Genomic DNA, 6,000 nt, shown 5'->3' on the forward strand with positions numbered 1-6,000 from the left:
TTGTACTGTACAGGTTTTGAGTAAATGACATGCACAATCCATATAATTGACCATTTCTCTTAAATATTAATCAAGTAGATAGATAGATAGATAGATAGATAGATAGATAGATAGATAGATAGATAGATAGATAGAAAGAAAGAAAGAAAGAAAGAAAGAAAGAAAGAACCAGAAAGAAAATTAACCCGCCAGTAGCAACCAACACATCATAGTAGACTTCACTATAGAGGGGATGTTACATTTACAGGACATGGTAAACAGATCAACAATATAAGAACACACAAAATATCAAATAAATAGTTAAATAAAATGATGCAAGGGCAGAGAATAATATATAAATAGTTAGGAAACTATTGTAGCAAGGGCAAATAATCATGCAGAATTTGTCATGTGTGAACGAAAAAGTATTTGATCCTCAGATTCAAGCAGGTGTATTCATTGACTAGTGTTTGTGCTAGACAATTATCCCACAAAAAACCTAAAATAAAAAATACATGTATGTAACTCACATCACACAGATTCAAATGTTGGTTTCTGAATGTGCAACTTATGTGCATGTTTATACAAGTATGTGAAGGTGTTTTGCACCATATTCACCACTGCAATTGTAGCAAGACTGTGTATGATATTTTTGTACTTGTGTGTATGGAATTGTATTTGTGCACCTGCAATAAATAATTTGTGAAGGTATAACTGTAAAGTTGTGGGAGGGGAAATAATTTCTACAAGTTTGCAACTCCTAAAGCTATTTCCCCGGTGACTTCAAATTTACTGATATTCCATCCATCCATCCATTATCTGTAACCGCTTATCCAATTTAGGGTCGCGGGGGTCCAGAGTCTACCTGGAATCATCGGGCGCAAGGCGGGAATACACCCTGGAGGGGGCGCCAGTCCTTCACAGGGCAACACAGACACACACACACACATTCATTTACTGATATTACACGTTACTATTTTCTAGAACTACAAATTTCACTGTCACAGATATTGATGTGTTTTGCCCCAAATATACCTCTATAGAACTTCATCTTCCATGATGGAGAGAGCAGCTTGTGCAATGTCCTACCATAACCATATGTACCATAATCAATGTCCAGCTCCACTCCGACCCCGGACCCCACATCTCATCTCTTTTCTTCATACTGCCTCTCCCAGTACACAACAGCATAAAAAATACAGCTGGCAACCACAGACTGACTAGTAACTTCCTACAGATGTTGACCTCAGCCTCCTCTTTCCTGTACAGTATGTTTCTGTTCTCAGACCAGTCCAGTTTGTCATCAAGCTGCAGCCCAAGATACTTGTAAGACGTAACCACTTCCACTTAAACTCCCTCAATAGAGACTGGTTGCAGGGTTGGGCCAGGCCTGTGGACGTCCATCACCATCTACTTGGCCTTGGAAGTGTTTAGCTCTAAGTTGTTTCTATGACACCATGACACAAAGTCCTCCACTCCTGTCCTTCTTTTACACACACCACAATGGCAGTGCCATCTTAAAATGTCTGCATGTGGCATATCTCCGAGTTGTACATAAAGTCCGAGGTGTAGAGTGTCAAGAGAAATGTTGAGAGTACAGTCCCTGGTGCTCCTGTGCTGCTGACTGCAGTCTCTGATGCACAGTCTTTCAGCCTGACATACTGAGGTCTGCCAGTGAGGTAGTCAGTGATCCAAGTGACCATGTGTGAGTCCACTCGCATCCTCGCTAACTTATCTCTTAGCAGGAAAGGGCTGTATGGTTTTAAAGGCACTGGAAATGTAGAAAACATTACTTTCACTGCGCTACCACCCGTCTAGATGAGAGTGAGCCTGATGGAGAAGATAGAGGATGGCATCCTCAACTCCCAACTTCTTAATTATGTAATTATGCAATGTTAATGTGACAAGCCTGAAGTCATTGGGCACACTGATGCACACCTTCTTGGGCAAATTTCAGACTCAGGTTAAAAGTGTGCTGTAAAGATTCCCCCACCTCAGCAACAAAGGACTTCAGTAGTTTAGGACACACTTTGTCTGGTCCAGCTGCTTTCCTAGTGTGGAGTCTCCTCAGCTCACCTCCAACCTGATCCACAGTAAGGATGTGTGGAAGCAGCAAACCATTTTGAAATATGGAGAATTTGGATGCTGTTTACTCAAACACTATACATTAAATACACTTCATATTTCATAAATATATAGTCTGGCAAACACTGAACCCATATCTGTTGGTTGTGTGGACTACTTATTCAAAATAACCATTTTATAAACCAGTAAACTTGAGTATTCATTAAAAACAATGGACAATTATGGGGAATTATTTTGAATATCATTTACTCAAAAATATAAAGTAAAATCACTTCATATTTCATAGATACATAGTGTAGTAAACCCTGAACTGAGATCTGTTGGTTGTATGGAGCACTTACTAGAAATGACCAATATATAAACCGGTTAAATGCCGTTACTTTTCCTTTAAAATGAAGGGCTTACTTTCAGGTCTTCACGCGCATTGAGTATTACCGCTTTGTCACTAGTATACGCGCTCTCAAATCTGACGTGCGGCTAGTTTAACCGGATTTTCTCAAGCGGCGGCTGGCTCAACCGCAGTCTTTAGTGCACTGTATAGGTTCCCTACTACGTAAAAATACATTACAGGTTATAATATGGTGTCAACGGTTAAAGTGCGGCTAAACGCCAAGGTTCCTGTCCTCCAGCCTGAAAGCATAATATAAATTCCGAGTTTAATGCGTTATTTTGATGTATAATACATTATGGAATGCCCTACTTAGGGCACTAAATAGGGAGTAGAGTGTTACTTGGGATTGAGCCACAGCGTTGTGGCAGATTCAGGTTTCCTTGATACGGTGACTCTTTGTAAGAATATCGCCTCGCTTTAAGACATTCTGGGCAGAAAACTGAAAGAATGAATCTCAGGTGACCGCAGACTTAAATCCAGGGTCCACTGCAATGGCAGAAGTTGGAGGCGGGAAAAGTGAGTTAACAGAAATAAAAGCATTATTTCGGGCATAGATAGGACTTGAAGGGTGATCGTGTGTCCGTATTTTTGACCGTGTGTAAGTAGACTGTTTTGGGGGTAATTTGAGTGTCGAAGGTCGGTAAAATTAGGCTAAAACCATTAATTATTTTATAAGTTTTATAATCCTTATCAACACAGTGACAATTTGATTTAATCTGTAGATTCTGACTGTCTGCAAATACCTTCTCTAAAACGCAAAAAAATTGGAGAGGCCACTTTTTTTATTCTGCTTCTAGAGTATGAAACCCTGTTTAATTTTTTAACACACTACAAACTTTAGTTTGGTGAAATATGCATACTTTAAAATTTCATATAATTTTTTAATGTAACCAACTGCTACTGTGACACATCCATGTAACATAGATCTAATATCTGTTGTTGTGTACAGAGACACATCTAACTAACATAGTACAACATTTGGTTTAGTAAAATATGCCTCAATTTAATTGTAGTGATTTTTTAAGTAATAAATTGCTGCAGCTAAACATCCATATGACATACAGATCTAAAATCATTTGTGTTCAGAGACACATCTGACAAATACAACCTTTAGATTTGGAAAATATGCTGGTCAACCAGCTAGGTCATATTCAAAATGAAAGTTGTTGAACCCGCTGTTTATGTTCTATATTATATGTAACCTACAGAGACACAGCTCACATATCTTCTACAGAAAAAAAAAAAAATATATATATATATATTTTATTCTGACTCGTTGCAATCAAGTTAATAATGTAAAACCCACTTCATTGAACCCCTGACTGTATAATGATGTGTACACTCATTGATTGATTGATTGATTGATTAACTGTACTCTTGCTCATATAAATGGTGGATTATATAACAGGGGTAGCTCAAGTGGAACTGTAACATTTTAAAAACATTTTTACATTGGTCTCTAGCAAGCACTATCTAGAATAGTCTGCTAAACATATGACAAGTTAAACAAGCTGATATTCGGGTTCACTGTATTAATGGACAAAAAACTATATATTTTTTTTCTTTTTCTTTTTTTCATTTTTTTTTGTGAAGGCATTCTCTTTTGTGGGAGTATGTGATTAATGTTATGAATGTTTAAGTATTTATTGTTTTAATGTGTATGTATTGGGTAAACACACACACACACACACACACACACACACACACAGGACAAAGAACGAGGAAGTACATATTCCCTTCCCACCCTCACAATCCGGTTCAGCAATCATGAAGTCTCTCTGGTTATTATCATTTTCCACGTCATCGTTATCAAATAACTTTACACAGCACTATTATATGTATCTCTATCACTAGAATTTCTAGAAATTTTAAACAGACTAGATCTAAAAATTCTGTTTATCAAGTATTATTTTATCCCACAGAGATTGATTGCCAAATAAAATATGAAAGAGTTCCAAACTCTAGAAACACAATAACAAAAAAATGGCCTCTCAGATTTTGTGCATATTATGATAGGTATTTGCAGAAGGTCAGAACTTACAGATGAAATCAAATTATCATGGAGTAGTAGAAAGAGGATTAGGGATTGAACTTCATTGCCAACAATTGTTTTACCCTCATTTTTATAAAGATTTGCTCTCTACATAGACAAGACAGCTGCTTAAAAAAAACAGTGAAAGTAACTTAAAATAGTTTAATACACTTTACATAAAAACCCCACAACTGCATTAATTTTCCAGGGTCATCCACTGGCTTTGTCCAGTCTACTTCAGGTCTAATCCCAAATTCCTGTTACTATTTAATGTTGTGTTTTCTAATTAAACTATTATTTAGTTTATTTCTTAAAAGGCACAAATATATGGTTAAGCTTAAGTTTCAGAACTTTTAAGAGCATCCCCTTTACACAGTTCTCAGATGGGTTCTTGTTCTTCTTCTGTGCATTTTCTGTGCCTTTCATTCTACCTTCTCTATTCTGTTATTTACCTTTTTTTGGTTTCTTTTTGTTCTGTGTGTTCTTATTTTCTTCTTCCCTTTGTTCTTTTTCTTCTTTTTTTTTCCTGAGTTGGCGCTCTGAGATATTAAAGGTCATATGTAGCTCGCCCTACTGAGAAGGAGCTCAAGACATAGAGAATTGTAAAAACAATGAAAGGGCTCTTAATGTTAATATGTAACTGTCATGTGGTTTGGGTCTTGAGTTCCTCATGAATTTAATTTACTCATTTTGCTTAGGATGATTGTAGTGGATAAGACCACTTTTATTTTTTAGTGTTGATTTCTTTTCTGGTTGAATAAATTGGGTGAAATGAAAATTGGGTCGACATCTAAACCCAAAATTGAACCCAACACTGGTATGACATCAAGACTCAACGTTGGTTAGACGTTGAAATATGGTTAGTAATCAGATATTACCAAAAATTAACAATATGATGACGTCAAGCTCCAATGATTTATAGACATTGATATGATGTTGGAAATAAAAGTTGGGTTGACATCAAAACCCAACATTAGTAAGATGCTGAATTATGGTTAAAATCAGATTTAACTCAAAATTAACATTAGGATTATATAAAGCTCCAATGTTGTAGAGATGATGATTTGTTTTTGGCAATGAACACTTGGTGCAGCAGGTAGTGTTGCAGTCACACAGCTCCAGGGACCTGGAGGTTGTGGGTTCGATTCCTGCTCCGGGTGACTGTCTGTGAGGAGTTGGTGTGTTCTCCCCGTGTCCGCGTGGGTTTCCTCCCACAGTCCAAAAACACACATTGTAGGTGGATTGGCGACTCAAAAGTGTCCGTGAGTGTGTGAGTGAATGTGTGAGTGTGTGTGTTGCCCTGTGAAGGACTGGCGCCCCCTCCAGGGTGTATTCCTGCCTTGCGCCCAATGATTCCAGGTAGGCTCTGGACCCACCGCGACCCTGAATTGGATAAGCAGTTACAGATAATGAATGATTGAATGAATGAAGTCAATCAACACTTAAAATTTAACATGATGAAATCAAGCTCCAACTTTACACTGTAAAAAAAAAATCTTGTAAATTTTACAGT

This window comes from Hoplias malabaricus, chromosome 5 (genome assembly GCF_029633855.1).
Source record: "Hoplias malabaricus isolate fHopMal1 chromosome 5, fHopMal1.hap1, whole genome shotgun sequence".
Classification (NCBI taxonomy): Eukaryota; Metazoa; Chordata; class Actinopteri; order Characiformes; family Erythrinidae; genus Hoplias; species Hoplias malabaricus.